This window comes from Heliconius melpomene, chromosome 7 (genome assembly GCF_056956725.1).
Source record: "Heliconius melpomene rosina isolate 202511_hmr_F chromosome 7, ASM5695672v1, whole genome shotgun sequence".
In the NCBI taxonomy this organism is placed as follows: domain Eukaryota; kingdom Metazoa; phylum Arthropoda; class Insecta; order Lepidoptera; family Nymphalidae; genus Heliconius; species Heliconius melpomene.
Window position 1 is genome coordinate 11,168,193 of NC_140395.1, and position 18,964 is coordinate 11,187,156.

Here is an 18,964-nt window from a genome sequence, read left to right on the forward strand (position 1 = left end):
GTTTACTCGGGAACTGCAAACATCGAGTGACACTCGATGTTTGAACGACTCGGACTAATGGTGTAAGCTTGTTTTATTAATAAATTCACGCAACCTTTTAATTATTAATATAATAAATTATTTATTAAAATAATTTGTTAATAAAAAAAACGTATGTGGACATTACAAATAAATAATATGTATAATAAAGGATAAAAAAGCATCGTAGGGTCATAATTTAATTTTAAATTCCATTCGGTCTGTTACCGTCCTCTGCTCGCCCGCTCTGGACGCTCGCAGCGGGGAGCGTCGTGGTTCTCACCTCACGACGCGAGTGGTAGCCGGCCTTTAATAAGTATCGATAAAATATGGATATACGTATAGTCATATTTTCGATACTTATCCTTATTTCTTAGTCTGTGTGTGTTTACTTCGAAGTTTAAACTATAGGTATATATAATACAATAAAAATGCAGCTTCACGCTGTATCCCGCAGAGGGAATCTAGTGTTAAAACACTCCCCACTTTAGGTAGAATTTTTCAAACCACTAAGTTTTGAGTGACGGAACTACTGGGCTTTTTTGCTTTGGTGATAGAACGAATAAAAGAAAATATTTATAAATAATAATTCATTCCCCCGAGTGAGAATCGAACCCACAAGTCGCGTTACAGTTATCTTTATGCCGCTGCGCCAAGACGGCCTTAAAACTATATACCTAGCAGTTTTAATAATTGAAAGACTATTTACGTAATTAAAAGTTTACGCTAATTTATTCACAAAATGATTGTTGATAATACACATTTAGATTAAACACTTTAAGTATTACAATGTTGGAGAAACAAGTTTTGAGATTTAATTTTAGTTTATTTTATGTGTAGGTATTAATTAATTATTAATTGTTAGATCGATAGCGTTTAATTGATGTAGAGACAGAGCAATTAATCTTTTGATTGGTGTGTAGCGTTAATTAAGCGGGTTCCGTTTCATTAATTGTATTTTAGGAAAATTAGGTTTGGAGATTTTTTTTCTTTTGCAATAAATTATTTTTTATAACTCGAAAATTATGTAGCTTTAGATTGCTTTGTTGTCCATATATTATTATATGTAATTTAACTTATTTGCTTAATAATTTGACATCTTTCTTTCAAAGTCCAGTAGGTAGTTATGGGAAAGTTCATGAAAATTAAACATAATTTCCAAACAAAGACAAAAATCACACAATTAATATAAAAGTTGAGTTCACACGACACGAAAACGTGTTGGAAGTGTTCGTTGGGCACGAAATGATGTTTTTTCAACACCAATTACTTAGGTAACGGCCGAATGTGACGGAAAACAAAATCACTATACAAACTAGCGTTAGTAAATAAAGAGTTGAAACGGTGGATGTGCGCTATAATAGCGTGGATATGACTAATTGTAGTTTTAATATTCTATTTGATTTTCATGGGTATATTAGCTGTTTTTAGTACCTACTTGAAATTATGAGTCAAAATTATTTTTAGGCGAGGAACCCGCTTTTTTTGTATTAATATTAATTTTACATTAAAACAAACTTTATTTTAATTCGCATAAAATAGATAAAATATCAATTATTTCATAGAATAACAAAAATATTTCCCCATAGAGAGAGACCGCTCTCCACCTTCCTTACCGTAATCAAAACACGATTGTCGCGCATTCCCAAAAAACCTTACTTAATAGCGTTGGGCCAGTGTCCATCATAAACAGTAATTACGCGTCTGGAACCCAAAATGTTATTAAAATGCGCTTAAACGACACGCTCCAAGTATTTAAACTGCGGGCTGGTGAAGGAAATTCACTATTATAATTTTAGGTGACGATAGTTTTAGGTGTTTTTTTTGGAAATGATACATTTATTTTACAATTATGGCTAATTCTGGCGCAGGTACCAGCGTGTGACTGTCAATCCGATAGATTATGGGTTCGATTCCCATAACAATGAAATATTTAATATGTTAATTTCTTTGTGCTGAAGCAAGATTCGGCGGAAAATGGGGATACAGGGTCTTTTAACACTACATAGGGGATACAAGTGCGAAGCAAAAAAATAATACAATTACGTTTTAAATTGCCATGTTAATATCTGGTTACAATTGTACCTATAATATCTTATTTAATTATGCTATAAAAATAGAATTGCAACACTATTATCTTTTCTATATAGATATATATTAATTATTTACATTTAAAAAAAATCACACATTACTTCGATGCGAAGTAAAAAAAGAGCAAAACAAATGAACGTATTTTATTTATTTAATTAAATGAAACATCTAAAACCATAAGACCTTCATTATTGTAACTCAATAATCGTTTTGACATACATTTCTTCGATATTACAACAAGCTGCGTGGAACAAAAATTTAATTTAGCCAAATATTGCTTACCAATATAAATTTTATATGGGCATTAAAAAGATATAAGATGTTTCAATAGGATTAAAACACCTGTATGGGGCAAGGAGCGTTTGAGGCGTGTACTGCTGGAATAATTATCATGTGAAAAGAAACACTGTGTTTTAGCCCGAGGGTGCTATTGTCTTAAGGTAATTTTTATGGGTTTGCCAACCCCGAACAATGGCTGCCGCGAGGGTAATTTAGCTGGCTCACCTCGCCGGCCGGTGGACATGTAGATAACCAATGTTTTGCTCCTTGGAAATGTTTCACAGTAATTATACGCTTAGTGAGGACTTAAAGCTTTAAAATATAGTATAGAAATTCTTAATATAGATAGATATGTTAATTATTAGAAATTAATTTTATTACATAACTGAAAATAACATAATAGAGTGATTATTTAAAGTAATCAAAAATACATACTTATATTTATAAAAGTCGGTCAATTTCTCGATATTTGTTCCGTGCAAATTGTAACGAAAAGCGTTCAACATTATACCATCGATTATTTCGCGAGTCGGTCGTTTTGCAGCGAAACGCCAAAACGATCGGTTTTCACGGCCAACGTTTATTGGTTTCAAATATGAAGCCATATTGAATTTTATACCTCTACCCAATCCGATATACTGTCATCAAATACCTATTTAAAAATAGCTTTACGCTGTATCTAGTACCTGTATAGCAGGGTAAACACAAGGAACCTAGTGTTAAAACACTCCATTCTCCATTTTTCTCCCAATTTTCGAAACATTGCATATTGAGTAGAGGAAAATGCACACTACCATCACGTTTACGATGCTTCAGCCTCGATACCATACCAAACACCTATTTAAACATAATTAAATCATAAACAAAGATAAAGCTATACGATTAATAAAAACGCCGAAGCCGACATTAATCCTGTGTAATTTACAATTAGATGTAATTAAAGGTATTAATTGTTAATTGCCACAATATTAATTATCGATAAAAAACTAAAAATTCCAACCGATATAAGATATGTGTTGAAAAATTAAGCTGATTATTTGTTTTTTTTTACGAATTAATTGTGTTGTAAAACATAATGGCGGGCCATCTGCATTTACGACTTAGATATGACGTTTGTTAATTATGGAAGGAATTAAGTATTGGTATTGAAAATTGGGAACCTCGAACGGATTGACTTAACAGTAGGTTCCCTCTGCCTATAAACCTATATTAACTGTAACAAAGGATAGCGCCCGTTAAAAAGGGTTTCCTTAAAAGGCATCTTAATTAATTATATACACTTTAGAACAGTTCGAAGACATGTAAGGATAATAGAGGAATAAATAATGAAATAGAGTCGCTAATTTTTATTTTTTGTATTCGCCTATAATAATTATATTACAGATGTTTGTTTTAGAGCACATCTGCTATTTTAAGCGATGGTTTTTAGGAGTTGGTAGATAAAGCCTTGAACAGTAGTAGATGCTCAAAGTGTTTTAGTATTTTATATAAATAATATACCCATCAAATTTAGTGTTTGGACACCAATTTTTGCCCAATTCTGGTGGCATCCTCGACACCAGAGTGGAGAAATGAAAATATGAAATATTTAATTTCCTTGAGAGGGAATAGAATTCACATACTGTGGCGTTTACAGTCGCACGCTTGAGCCACAGCGCCACGAATGGCCTCAAATAACAAAATTTGATAAAAATAAGTTAAGTTAAGTTTTTTATAACATAATATACGATAATACATGTAGGAATTTCCACAATGTGAAAAACACATATAATGCAAATATTAACTTCTTTAGGAATCTATCATCTGCCAGTCCAAGCCATAATGCAAATATATTTAAATAAGACTATAGTTATTTTAATTAGACACCTTTTTTTCTTCAGCTTCACACTGTATCTCTTATACAGCAGAGAGACAACGAGACAACACAACAAAACAAAGACAACATAGTGTTAATACACTCCGTTCTCCACTTTCCGCTGACTTTTTCGAGCCATTGCGTGTTGGACGGCGGAATTAAACGCCAGACAGAAATAAAAATATAAAAGAGAAATAATACATTAAGTCGAGTGGGAACCGAACTCACAACCGTCGAGTTACCGTCACAACCTTGTACCCCAGCGCCACGAAGGTCTCACTTATACCTTGAATTTAAATTTTCTCTTTCCCCAATACTGTCACAAGCAATGACCGTTTATCTAGCACCAACATAGTGGTATCGATTATTTAATAGCAAACATACGAGATAAGGTTTTTGGGAAGTTATCCACTATCACTAATTATTGCTTGATAACTCGCTATTACAGCGGTGGAGTGCCTTGACAATGCGACCACTTGGCTAATCTACTCTAACTTATGCCATGTATGTTTTAGTCATTATCGTCGTAAAACTTGTTTCGAAATAGAAAAATGATAGGAACACTCTTTTCTAAATTGCAGATAATATAAAAATCAAAGATAAAAAAATGAAAGCAAGTATGTGACAGTTACAGATTAAAAATGAACTTGTCAAATGAATACGTCAAACAACAATTAGTGCGTATTTTTTATTCAATAGATGCTATCGAAGCAGATACAAGCAATATAAAAGGGATTAATGAACATCTTATCTAATATTTAAGTCAAACAAAGCAATATTTTGATAGAGTGAACGTTTTTTTTTTATTATTAAAAATTGAATTTATAATGAGTTTGCCAAAATGGACGCGCATCAATCATTTTAATATCTAATTGTAAATTATAAAAAATATCTTCTATTCTGAAACGTAAAAACAAATTAATAATTAAAGTTTTATTTGTTTATTATTAATAAATATATCATCATTTCAAAAGTAATTGTGCAGAGGCGTCAAAGTTTGCGAGATGTCAACATAAAATGAGAAGCTTGGCGGTCCGCACGCATTCGCGATCGCCGCGGGCGTTTTTTAATAACCAAATTGTTATTATTTAAGATACGTACGAGTGCCGTTATTCAACGCATTTCAGCCTGAGCTAGGCTTCGAGAGAATTTTGATTTCTTTTATCTTGCCATGTTTTTTCTAAATGTCTCTATTTGTAAAAACCAACAATAAGATTTTTCAATCGGAATAAAAATAAATAGCTACATTGATTCGGTTACGTTCTTTAATAGGGTTATTTTTGTTGACATTGGTTAGGCGTTCTCGTCAATCGCCAAGTATTCGAGTTAAAATCGATTGGCTTACAGAATAGTGGCGCGGGTCGGCAAGTTCGACGGCTGGCCTTGGAGGAACCAGTTCGTCCGTCCGAAACACCTCGCGGCAATTATTCAATAAGACAAAAGCATCTACCGTCCGTCCACCTTTACGTCACACCGTCAAATGTTATCTGATTCATTTTCCTAAAGCTTTTCCCTTTTTTTTGTTGTTTGTCTTGCTAATTGCTTATAGGGTTATTCTTGTTGTAATTTCAAGCAACAATATCTATTTTTATTTCATGCATTTATTAGTTTGCATATTGTTGATGAAATTTTATTGGACAATGGGAATATTGCTAAAATGTTATTTAATTGAAGTTAATAATCCATAATATATAAAAATGTTAAATAATGCATTAACAATTAACATTTCCAATGCTTTGTTTATGTCTTGTTATTTAAAGGTCACTTTAAAATACAAAAAATAGTAAAAACGACGAAAAAAAATATGACATAAATATTCAATGTTATCATGTAGGTATTGTTACGTTTACTATAATAGATGTATAAATAAACTGTAGAGTCGAATACATTTATTACAATGGCCCTACAGAAACGTTTCCTTACACAGCCGAAGGCTCCATTTTACAGACACGTGTGTCACGAAATGTGCCCCATTATCACATATTCCTACAAAAGAAACCTTCTTACGAGGCACGAGTCTGAAAAATAAGCCACGAAATTTGATATGGCGTAGGGCATTAGCTGCCTCTCCGCCCATTGTACGTCCTAGGCGCGAGCCATACGAAATAATTCAAATGCAAATCGTGCTGACGCCATGAATGTAATAGTTTGTCGTGGCATGCGCACGCGCCGAACACCGGAAACAAATTATCATACCCATATAAGCGGGTATGAAAACGAAAAATTTATTGATGTCACCGTACACAGATATATCGCTCAGAAAACGGAACCAGAATGTATGCGGACACTGTAATTACGGAGAACCGTTGCGTTGCTCTACACAATGACTAACGTATGTCGATTCAACTTTTCGACGTTAGCAACGGATGACCGGAATAGGTAGAGTAAATACAAAATACGTTTACATCGAATTGTAATTCCAATAAACATAATAATCTTCAATTTCTTAGCAGTAGTAAGTACCTCATAAATAATAATAGAATACATAACGTCACATTTATAATATCCACTTCTCGTATTGCGTAAGTTTTAGCAAAATAAATACTTATATACGAAGGTATTTCGTAAGCGGCCGTCAGAATGCAACGTTGAAATTTCGGTAATCGATTTGTTCGACAGCGCCATGTTTGTTGACATTTGCGTACCGTTCGCGAGCGTCGTTGTTGAACGGAAATTTACGATCTCTAGTTTAAATATGCCGTTATACGGGCCCGTTTCGTTATATTCGTTAATTATATGCATATTAGAAGAAATAATTTAAAAAATAAGTATTAAAGTAACATTCTAGTCTCAAGATGGTTAAGCAGTTTCAATCTATCCTTTAATGTTATCCTCTTGTTAAGCATTATCCCACTTTGTAAGGTTTCTATCGGGATCTCTACAATCTACGGGTTCCTTTGTGGGTGCGTATAACGCGATGTATCTAGGCGAGACGCCATCTTTCAGGTCGGTGACTTGAAGAAATTATCGAGCCAGCTTAAATAGCATAGGTATCCTAAATTTATGACTAGGCATGGATATGTAGTCTTATATTGTAGATACGTTAGTTCAAGTACAGGTTTTTTAATATTTATTAGAAGAATATTTTACTTAAAATAATATGAAAATTTGGTCATCGTTACATCCTTGAAAGCCTCAAATTACCTAATAAATATTCAGCAAATAGTTTTGCCTATAATAAATTGATTTAAAACAATAAATGTTATGATGAAAATGTAAATTTGTTGTAGAAATATTGATATATCTATTCGTTATTGAAGGAAATAGATACTAAAAAGGTGTTATCTCCGTATCTCCAGTACATCTCAACGAGCCGTCGTGATGGCCCTTATCGAGTGAGTCTGTCGTGCATTTCACAGGCGGATATCGTTAGTGTTTCTACCGCACGATAGGTGGCGCTTGATATTTTGAAATGGAAATTCTAAACTTTTTTTTCTACTTTAGACATTCTAAACCTATTTACTTTATATCTAATTTTATATACAATATGTAAAGTATTATTGAAAACTATAATAACTTTTTCAAAGCCTATAGGACTTTTGTATTTTTTTGTAAGTTTTATATCATCGCTTTCAATTATCTATTAATTGAATAATTAATCAAGTGGATAAAAAAACGTTAAAATGAATGCAAAATAAAACCATTTTTCTTTTCAACTATAAATACTAAGTATTTCATAATTATATATTTATAGTTTATTGTTGTTTCTTGTTTCTATTGTTAAAGAGGTCATGTTTTTTCTTATTGTTAAGTAATTGTTATGCAGAATAATTTTTACTAGTTTTCAAAATCTACATGCCCTTACTTAATAATTATATCAAAAACCCTAAAATGTCGATAGTAATTCTAAATACATAATTTTATGATATAGAAATATTATTGAAATATCGTTTTTTTTTTCACTTTGTTGACTTACGTAAATTTACATAATTGTGCAGGTAAGAACAACATACAGTCAGCTTACAGTCGGTTTATTTTATTTATATTGTAAAACTTTTAAATCTATCAATTGACATTAATCAACAAGTAGTATCTATGAGAACGTAAAATAAAGTAATATAGTAAGTATAGTTGGTACATAAATTATCTCAAATTATTTAATTAATTAAATACATATTTATTTGTAAATCAAAATTAAGGCACACTTTTTACTAAACTTAAAAAAAATCTAAAATATATCTACCTATATTATAATCTATATATATAAATAATTAATCCAAATAGAACTCCCACTTACCACTATTTTCAAATTCTTACGTAAGCAATTGATATCTTATATTCGTAACAATCGTTGTAATATTCAACGCAATCACTATTCGTACAAAACAATATGTAAAATAAAATCGATTTCCATACCGACGGTGGCGCTATTACTATCAAATACATACATTTACACCGGTCTGCGCCTACGCAGCTTTATCGATTATAAGTTATATAATAAATTAAATATTGTTTGATCGCTGATATCGATAAAGGTCGTGTTGATTATTGATATCACATTGAAAATCATCACGATATCGGGAAAGGATCGGCATGATCTCGCAAGATGGCCGCCCCGTTGCGCGAGAATGCGATGGACTCTCGTTTTTTAATTTGAAAAAATCTTTTAATAATGAGATATTGTATGGAAAACATATTTTGTATATATTTTATTTATTATTCTATTTCTCTGATAATATACTGAAGAACGTTAATTTAAATGTATCGTTTTTTAATATTAATTTTCACTTTGCACAAAGTACGATAGGTACCTATTCTAATTATTTTTCATTCTTTTCTTTTATTTCAGTCAAACTTATTATAAAATTTCTTATTAAATAATATTTTAATCTTATTAGGTATAATAGTAAAAAAATTCTATAAGTATTTTACATCTTTACTTACTATTGTATTCATATTTATCACTTTTTCTTTATATCGTGAAAAAATCGAGAGCAAGAATAACTTACAGTACAATTTATATATACATACATACATACATAGTTGAAGCCGACAGTAGTAAATAAAGACAAAGTTTATAATAATAGTACTTTTATTTACGCTTGGACGAATATTGATTGAATTCGCATATTTTTTATGCTTTTTACCCTATAAATAAACATTGATTTCCTTTCAAGTTTTAATAATTTATAGTTTCTTTCAAATTTTAATAATTTCATTATTTCAAAATTTAAATAATTCGTAGAGAGCACTCTCCAGAAAGGAAACAAAGATAAAAAGGATTTTTAAACACGATTCGCAGTTTCGATGTAATTTTCGTTTCTAGTATCGTTAATATTTGTATTTCTTGTTGGAAATTAAAACTCATTGTTGCGATTTAAATGTTTCCTCAACAAAATTATCTTCTTCAATATTTATTTACATTCAAATAAGCAAGAGATATTATTAATTGTAAATTACTAACTAATAACCGTCAAATTAATTAAAACATATACATTTCTATGTTTTTCTAAGTAACCCTTTAAAACAATATAAAGTTAAAAATTTATGCAAATTCCAAATTTGTTTTATTAAACTAAAATTTTATATAAAAATTTATTACTAAGCAACTTTCATGAGTGTACATGATTATTAAAAGCATATTTCTTGCCAAATTTACATTCGGATGGAGTTCTTACAAGATCGTTTTCTAATACGATAAGTGATTTAAAATTTCGTATTTCTATAGTAAAGAGTTTAAACAACAAATACTTATTAAGACATATATAAATATAGTTCAAAAATACAAATCGCTTATTAATTGAAATGCTCTAACTAAAACTTTTCGCAACATTTTCCGAACTGTTGCAAGAAAGTAGGTCTATGTATATTAATATAATCTTATTAGACCGTCCGACACAAGATCTAAGCGTACATAAGATTTGACCAAAAATTCTAAATGAACACAAAGCAATGGCGAAGTGCGAGTCCTATATAATAAATTAAAAATGTAAATAACCTGTGAGCATCGCCCGCAGAACGCCGCTAAACACGTATCTGCGGCATATCACGCGCAATCACTTAGCACTTGTCCAATAAATCGAATTGAATACAATCGTATAATAAACAACACTTCTTGTACAGTCAAAACACAGAACACGATAACACTGAACTGTTAATGAGGAACTATAGGTGTTGTTGGTACGTTCGTGGCGTGACGGTCGCGCGCGCCTGCTCTGTCGACGGTCGCCGGCACACTGCGCGGCCGGTGGCGGCGTCCCCCCGCTGGCGCGGTCCCCCCCGCCGCCCCGCTGCGCTCGTACTCCCCCTCGCCCCGCGCGGCGGTGGGCGGGGCTACGAGGCGAGGCAAGGCGAGCTTAATTACGCTTGGCGGGGGGAGCGGGACGGCGATAGAGTGGGCGCGAGCTATTAGCGCGCGGAGAGCGGGACGGCGCGTCTTAAGTATTTTGTATAAGTAATGAGGGGCGCGCGGGGGTGAAGGCGAGCACGCGCGCGGGTGCGGGGGCGGGCGGGAGAGGCGCATCTCCCGCCAATCTTTAATGTTGATTGCGTCCGCCGCCGCCTCTCCGCGGCCCTCATTAGCGGCCCCGCCTCGCCGCTAATTACGAGAGGTAATTGCGCACTGTATTTGCACTGATTTTTTTATTATCTCAGATTTTCGCATTTTTGGTAATCGTTTGTGTGATTTAAATTGGACGTTTTGAGAGATATGTTAATTTTTTTTTTCTTATTTAATTAATGGAGCGACTCAAAATGTTCCTTTGTATTATAATTCAAGAGTTTCGAGTCTTGATAGATAATTTTAACAAAGTGGTTATTATATTTTGTTACAAATTTTATTATCTCAATTATAAGAGAAGCTGCTTTACATAGAATTTTTTTCTCCATTTTTTTTTCATTATTTATCATAAAACCTATTTAATTGAATTATTTCAAACATTTAACTTGCTACTGATTCTAAGATTCGTGTTTATAAGAAGCGATGGTATATCTACTGAGTATTACGAGGTATTCAATAGAAACACTAACTAATTATAATTTAAAATAGAGAACAAAGACCTCTACACACTATACATTATCACTAAACATTATTTATATTGTAAACGTAAAGTGTTTCCTATACCTACCTATATTAGAGTACCGTACATTTCCATGAAAATGTTAAAATTAGGTTCTATAAAATATATATTTCTATAGAAGATTGGTTTTGGTTTAAAACCAAATTTTCTCTACCATTATCGTAACAATTACATACGAAATCCAAGAATTCTTATTTACATCTAGGTAGATCTCGAGTAAATAGTTATTCTTATAAGAAAATTCTTAAATTCAACAAATGTACTCTTCGTTAAATACGATATCTTAATATAGGTATTTTAAAATGAAAATAATTGACTATATTACTTTATATAATAAAATTTTATAGGAATTTTTGTGCTCGATTGGGTGAGAATTTTTCTTTAAAGACAATGTAGAGTCACTCAATGTAGAAAACAATTCTTAAGAAAAAAGGTTTTTTCATTCAAAATAACGTATATGAAATAATTATCAATTATTTTGAAAATACCTAAATCTAGTTCCTAATGAATTTATAAAATAATTTCCGAAAGAATTACTTTTACATTGGTCATTATATTTCTTAGATGGTGGACCTTTAACTCCCATATAGGTAAAATTTATTTAGCAATTATACGAGTCTTACATTTTCAACAATTTTCAGAGGCAGTCATGGTAGAGCGTCTGACTGTGAACACGACGGTTATGGGTTCAATTCCTACTCGAGAGAATCAATTATTTTCATAGCCCGCTCCGATAACATGACAACCGCGAATATGAGTTTCGCCACTTATCTCGCAGGCTCGGAAATTTTATTTGAAAAGTGGGAAACGTAGTGCCTTAACACTTAACAATAAAGCGTGAAGCTAAGTGCCTATATCGTTTAATTTTAGTTACATATAAATCTATACTTTGTAGGTATATTAGTATTTCTAACAATAACCATAATAAATATAACCTTCTATTCAGTTATTTAACTTTATTATTGTTTTGAGTTATTGCTGTTTGTAAAACCGTTAAGCAAAGATAATAAGAATAAATAATAAAAAATACCTACCTATATCTAAACGAGTATTTCTGAAATTAAAACTTTTTAATAGCTCGCTTATAATTTATTATTAGATATTTTCGATTTTATATAAAATTTATTGTTAATGAATAAATGACGTTTTTGTTAACACGAAGCTCGTACTAGCCATACATTTATTTATTATAGAGTCTAAGCAATAAAATAAATATCTATAGGTAATTGTTACAGGTATTTTAAGAATGTGGTTTAAATATAGATAATAATGGTTAAAAATATAAATACTAAAACTATAAATGTATAATATAATAGGAGATAGAGATATATACTCGTAGATAGATTTCTACAGCTTATTGCACCTGTTCTTATTTATTTATAGTTAGGTATAACTTGTGTAATGTTTTCTAACTTATGGCAATGAAACCATACATACATTAAAAAATAAGTTTTTACGTTTTTGTTTTTAATGTTAATTTTAAATATATTTTTTTTAATTTTTTTGTAAGGCATCTTTTACTCTACATTATAAACAAAGATACTGCCTATGCTGTTTACTTAATGATTATTTTGAAAATATGTACTTTTCTTATATAATATGTTCTTTTTTACGTTGTAGAATACCTATTTTGACAAATATTCATAGGAGGAGACCAATATCCTGGAGTCCATATTATAGTAAAATTACATTTTTCGAATCTATACATAAGTAATTAGTATGGGCTTAAAGAAGAATATGATCTGTTCTTCTTCTTTCTAGAGAAGAATGATATACTAAAATCGTTAAAAATACCTGCATCAATAGCATCTACTATTTAGTTCTTATTTTTTTAGTTTATAATTAAAACTTCGTTAAACGTGCTGTCACCTACCACCAATAAAATAGCTGTCATCTCTACTATATAGGGAAGTATTTGATGTAATATTAAGTTTTTTTTCCTAATTGCCGTATAGTAACGCTTGTAAAAGTGGAACATTTATTAAATTATTCCTATATAAACTTGGAAGGTGTGGCGACAGGTGCGAAATCGTTAAAGAGAAATAAATAATGTTTAAAATTCTTTTGATATTGACATTAAATATAGGTAATAGAATCGGTTCGATTCTTAATCGAAGAAACGAATTATTTTCATTCCATTCTTCATTTCCATTTCCACCACTCTACGTGTAATGTCTCGAAGGGAGTGTCTAAACACTAGTTACGAGATACACTAAAGCCAGGCCCGCTTGGACTACATGTTTTTACATGTAGTACCTAAGTAAAAATATTTATTTTAAAAAATACTAAGAAATAGTAAAACCTTCAATGAAATCACTACCGTAGTTTGAAAGGTCTAAGCGAAGCGAATTTTTTATACCTTATACCTATTTAAAAAGCGACAATAAAAAGTAAGTATTTAAGGATTGTTATTAATAGTCCGTGGGATATTATAGAGCATGTTAAGTAAAACATAATAATGTTTTTGCATTTATAAAAAAATATATTTCGTATTAGGTGTCTCATAGAGGCCGTAGTGGTGCTGGGGCACAAGCGTATGATATTTGAAAGTTCGATTGCCACTCGGAGAAATGAGTTACTATTTATTAATATTTTTATTTCTTCGCTCTGGTAACAAGGCAAAGCGTGCCGTTGAGTTCCGCCACTCAACATGTAAAGTCTTGTAAATTCATCGGAGAGTGGAGAACGAAGTGTGTTAACCCTAGGTTCTCTTCGCGTGAAGCTATACAATCTAGTATCAAACCAGACAAGAAACCGATACTTTCACCATAATAATTTCCACTCACAATACCTATTATTATAAAGAAATGCATGAAGACAACAAACAAAAAATACAACAATGGCAATCGATGGCTTTCAAAAATTTTAAAGAACTTGACACTTTGAAGCATCGAGAGGTTCCACCGTGGAATTATACTTGCATAACAATATTAGCATACGAATATGATAAAAAACCGCAAAGTAGTTTTATCAGGTGGCGGTAAATAAATAAACTATATAAACACCGCCGCCCACCCACTGAGCGCAAAAACTAGGACGCTAGCGCCATCTGTTGGCGAATGTCATGTCATTGTTTGAATAGGCTTCTGGTGAATGTTGGAAAAAAATATTATTTAATTTACTTATGTGTTGTCAGTGAATTTGTGTTTAAATTAGCTGTATTATTTATCTATGGTGGTAAAAAAGAACAGTGGGTCAGAGTTGGGTAAATGTGATGGTTTTGGCTTTGGATTCGATTACCACTTAGGGAAATATCTATTTTAATTTTCACATCCCACGTATATCAAGTTAGGAAAGGGAACCTAAGGTTCCCTGCTATGCGTTAACCTGGTGTTAAGATATTTCGTTCCCATAAAAACACATCTTTTCCCCACCTTCCGCAAAATTCTCAAGTCACTAGAGCGGGAGAATTAAAACATTCAATATTTCATTATCATCATTCCCGAATGGGAATCCACAGAAAGAATGCTATTTAAATTGAAAGAATTGAATTGAATTTAAAGAAAATAATATAAAAAACAATATGACAGAAAGAAGAGCTATCATTCTCTAGGTTCTCTATCTCTATTAATTTAAAAAAATAAATAATACATAACAAATGATGTAAAATTAATAAAAATGACTTAAAAACAACATAACTAAGAACATTTACATCATAAATTTATATAGACTGTGGTACAGAATATAAATGCTTGCTTTAAACGTAATGTACGACGCCTTACTTACGTTCAATTTTTACCAAAATAAATGCGTGTGCTAAGAATTTTATATTAAAGCACATTTTATAGGCAGATCGATGACCTATTGCGGTTGAAGTCAATGGCATTATATTCTAAAAGTAATATTATATAGGTAGGTATTCTGTTTGTTTGGTTGAAACCGATAATCTCAGAAACTAGTTGTTCGAATTGAAAATATCTTTTAGTATTTTATATTTCATTTATTTAGAAAGGATATAATTACATCGCATGTAAAAGTTGGTATTTGCTTATAATAAGCTAAAGATGTTATAAGGATGGAACGCTTGGCACGTAAACAATAGAAGTAAATGAAAATATTGGTTCAATGATATTTTAAATGAAAAACTCTATTTCATCATGTGATAGTCGTGATTTCGAATCCAATTTGGAGTGGCTATATTTTTTAATTTTTATAGATACTTATGTATTACGTATAAAAAATCATCATACTTTTGGAATTAAGCATAGAAAACCTTGTTGCAATCCACCGAGCTGACTTTGGTGTGGCGTTGCAGCAAATTTCATTAGAAAAGTAAAGCACCTCGTGACCAGCACGACCGACATATTGTCAACTGATAGATTCATTAAATCGATATAATTGTGAATGTCATAACAAAAATTATTTATACTTATCTAAGGAACATAAATAATTCCATATAAGTCCACGGAATGGACGCAATCACTTCATATATAATTTATCAGTGTACGAAACGTATTAATTATTATTATTAAAAATACTATAGGCTTTTCTGCTCTTGTCAGATATTCTAGATTTTCTAGATTAGTAATTCACTTCTGTGCTTTAACCTTATTTGGCTTAACTTAATTATTTCTAATTATACGCTTAATTCTTAAGTCTTTATTAATAATGTTAGATGATAGATGATATTAAAATTTAAGGCCAGTCGTGGCGCAGGGACATCGTGTCACTGTAAAAGCGACAGGTTGTGGATTCGATTCCCATTCGAAGCAGTTACCTTATTTTGGCACCCTACCGATTATTGGTACTTCTGTGATATTTCAGATATTTTTATATTCACATATTTTGCGTAACTCGTAAACACTTTCCATCTAGTTTACAGACTTTCCGAGAGGTGTTAAATGGCGTAACTCAACGTCGCATTTCCTTACCTAAACGAGATATTCAATATATTTTAAAAATTATAATCCTTTTTAACGAATTTGAATGCACAACATTCATTCATCCTAATTGGGCCATGATTGCCTTAAATCGGTAAAAATAAGGATTTTACCGAATTCCGGTAAATTAATCATATTCTGGTAAAAATAAAAGTAAATACTAAATATCAATATGAAATTGGAAAATATTTGCGCGCTGACCTGCCTATTCAAGAGCGCGAGCGTTGACCCCACCAACCCCTGACCTTGGCGTATCGTAAACTGTACCGAGTGATGTAACCGTGGCTTTACGCTCTAAACACCGTACGGGTTACGGTATTGACTATAGTATACTATAGTTTATGTCGAGTAGTATAAATATTATTGTAGTTATTATAGGTAACATTCGTTACAAGTAGGTATATGTAGCTGCGATTTATATTAATAACTATTGAATTTAATTAGCATCACGATGTATCCCGCAGACAGCAATGTAGGCAGAGGGAACCTAGTGTTAGGACACTCCGTTCTTCACTTTCCGCCGAATTCTGGAGGCATTGCGTGTTGAGTGTAGGCACTCAATGCCGCGGTTTCGCCTCGACACCAGAGCGAAGAAATGGAAATATATATTTCAATAAATATATAAATATAATAATTGTAGGTAATATTCTATAAAAATATATGTAACATCGGCTTATATTAATAATTATTGAATAAAAATAAGAATCGTTTTTACTTTGTTATTAAGTTGAATAACATTATAAATTTAATTACGGCGTTATTTAGTTAAGCTTTGAATATTTATGTTTGAGAGTGAAAACAAAGTAATATAGAGACTAAAAGAAAAATAAATGAAAAAATATAGTAGGTATGTTACAGCAGTATTCCTTTGCAAGAATGTCAAAATTGTAGTTATAAACATATCCAAGGATTTTTGCAATGCGCGGAATTGGCTTTTATTATCTAAATTGATAAAGAAAAAGGTTTTTTGTTATATTTTCTATTTACTTATATAATATTTTTAATATATTAATATTTTAACTGCTTGAAGTAGCTACCACCGCCCCCTACACGATAATTATTAAACTACCCGTACAGTAATGAACCATTTCCAACAAAAGGAAAACTTAGAAAATCACATATGGCGCGGCGCGTGTGAGCTTTGACGCGAACCTACTTCAACTTGTTTCCTTAGACCTGTGCTGCCATCTATTATTGAATAGACAAGTTATTTTTATTCGTTATTTTATGAGAGAATCGTAACATTATAGTAGAATAGTTATAGCTAACGCTTAGGTTCTTACCCTCACTGCCTTAGCTCTTGTTTTTGTTTATATTTTAGCCATATTTACCTGTAACAGAAATAAGATTGATTAATTTACTTATAATTAAGTATTTTAATTATTACTAGATAAATACTGCTTTCAAATCACAAGAGTATACATTTATTTTATCAGCAGACATATCTGTATATATTTTCATAATTTTTTGGAGGAATTCCTATGAAAAGATAATTGTTCTAATATATAAAGAAAACTATCAACTAAGATACGATAAAGTAGTGACTACTGGTTTTAAGCTTTTAAACTCAGAAAACAAATGAAAAATTAAACAAACAATTAAACAATTACTTGTATAAAAAAAACTACATTTATTATAAATTTCATTTAAAGTCATACGTCAACATTTTTTCATATATCCATGTTAATCTAACAGAATATAATTTTAAAAAATAATAATAATATGGAAAGGGTGGTTCCCAATTGCGAAACTCGATATCGTTTGGGTGACATTTTCACAAAATCGATATCACCCCTTATTGGTAGCAAAATGATTGAACATCCTTATCGCGACATTTTTCTAATGGCGTTCGTGTTTGAGACCCTTTTCTTTTTAGGGAGAGCGCACACGGTCACCCGTTTCGGTATAGTTTAAGTAATATGCATATATCAAATATATTATGTGGCCATTTTATATTTAGCATTGCGGTACAGTAGTAAACACGACGGTTGTCGGTTCGATTCTAACTTACGAGATTTCATTATTTTCAATTTCTTGCTCTGGTCTGGATAAACACAATGTTCCGAAAATAAGGAAGTTGGTTCCTTTGTCAATCGCAAAAAGAAGTTTTTTTTTATTGGAGGGGTTAGCATGGTTGACAAAATTGAATTAACCAAATATAGATATATATAAATATTTTTTATTAATAATAGACGCAGATAATCTGCGTATTGAGGCTTGATAAGACTATTTATTTTACGTAAAATCTTGTATAGAATTAAAAATACAATCTACACAACTTTTGTGTAAAACATAAAAATGGACATTGCAATGAATATAATTATTAAATAATAATATATTTTAACCTATTTTAATCATTTTGTATATTCAGATTAGTTTTCAATAGTGTAGAAGTATCCTAAGACCTCTTTTCTTTTTACATGTCGCGAGCTAACGACAATACGAAATCAATACCAACACCATCTATGCGAAAATCGTGAATAGCGATTGACGCACACACCCGTGGGGGGAGTGGGGGGGGGGCGTGTGGGGCCAAATAATATGCAAGCTTCGATCGTGTGGAGCGAATACTTCTGATAGAGTGACTGTCAATTTAGGTACTAGAAATTACTAAAAATGGCCAAGAAATGGACTAAATGTATGTTTATTTTGAAAGAGATTGAATATGTTTTGAATTTTATTGCTTATTATTATTAGTTACTTTGTAAATATTGTAAGAAACTTTATATTTATTTGAACAAGTCAGAATTATTTAGGTTAGAATTAATAATGTGTTATTCTTTGTATTAATTTTGTTAAAAGTTAGATTCTTTAATAGATAT

The 18,964-nt window shown here is 31.4% G+C and overlaps 1 protein-coding gene across 1 annotated transcript in view; it reads right to left on the bottom strand.

Moving 5' to 3' along the window:
• The window catches only part of LOC146537856 (zinc finger homeobox protein 3-like), a 45,461-nt gene extending 35,053 nt beyond the window's left edge, over positions 1-10,408 (bottom strand). The window contains exon 1 of the mRNA XM_085187663.1: positions 10,182-10,408. The gene's annotated coding sequence lies outside the window, so the exon portion shown is untranslated. The remainder of the gene's footprint in view (positions 1-10,181) is intronic.
• Positions 10,409-18,964: the final 8,556 nt, after the last annotated feature.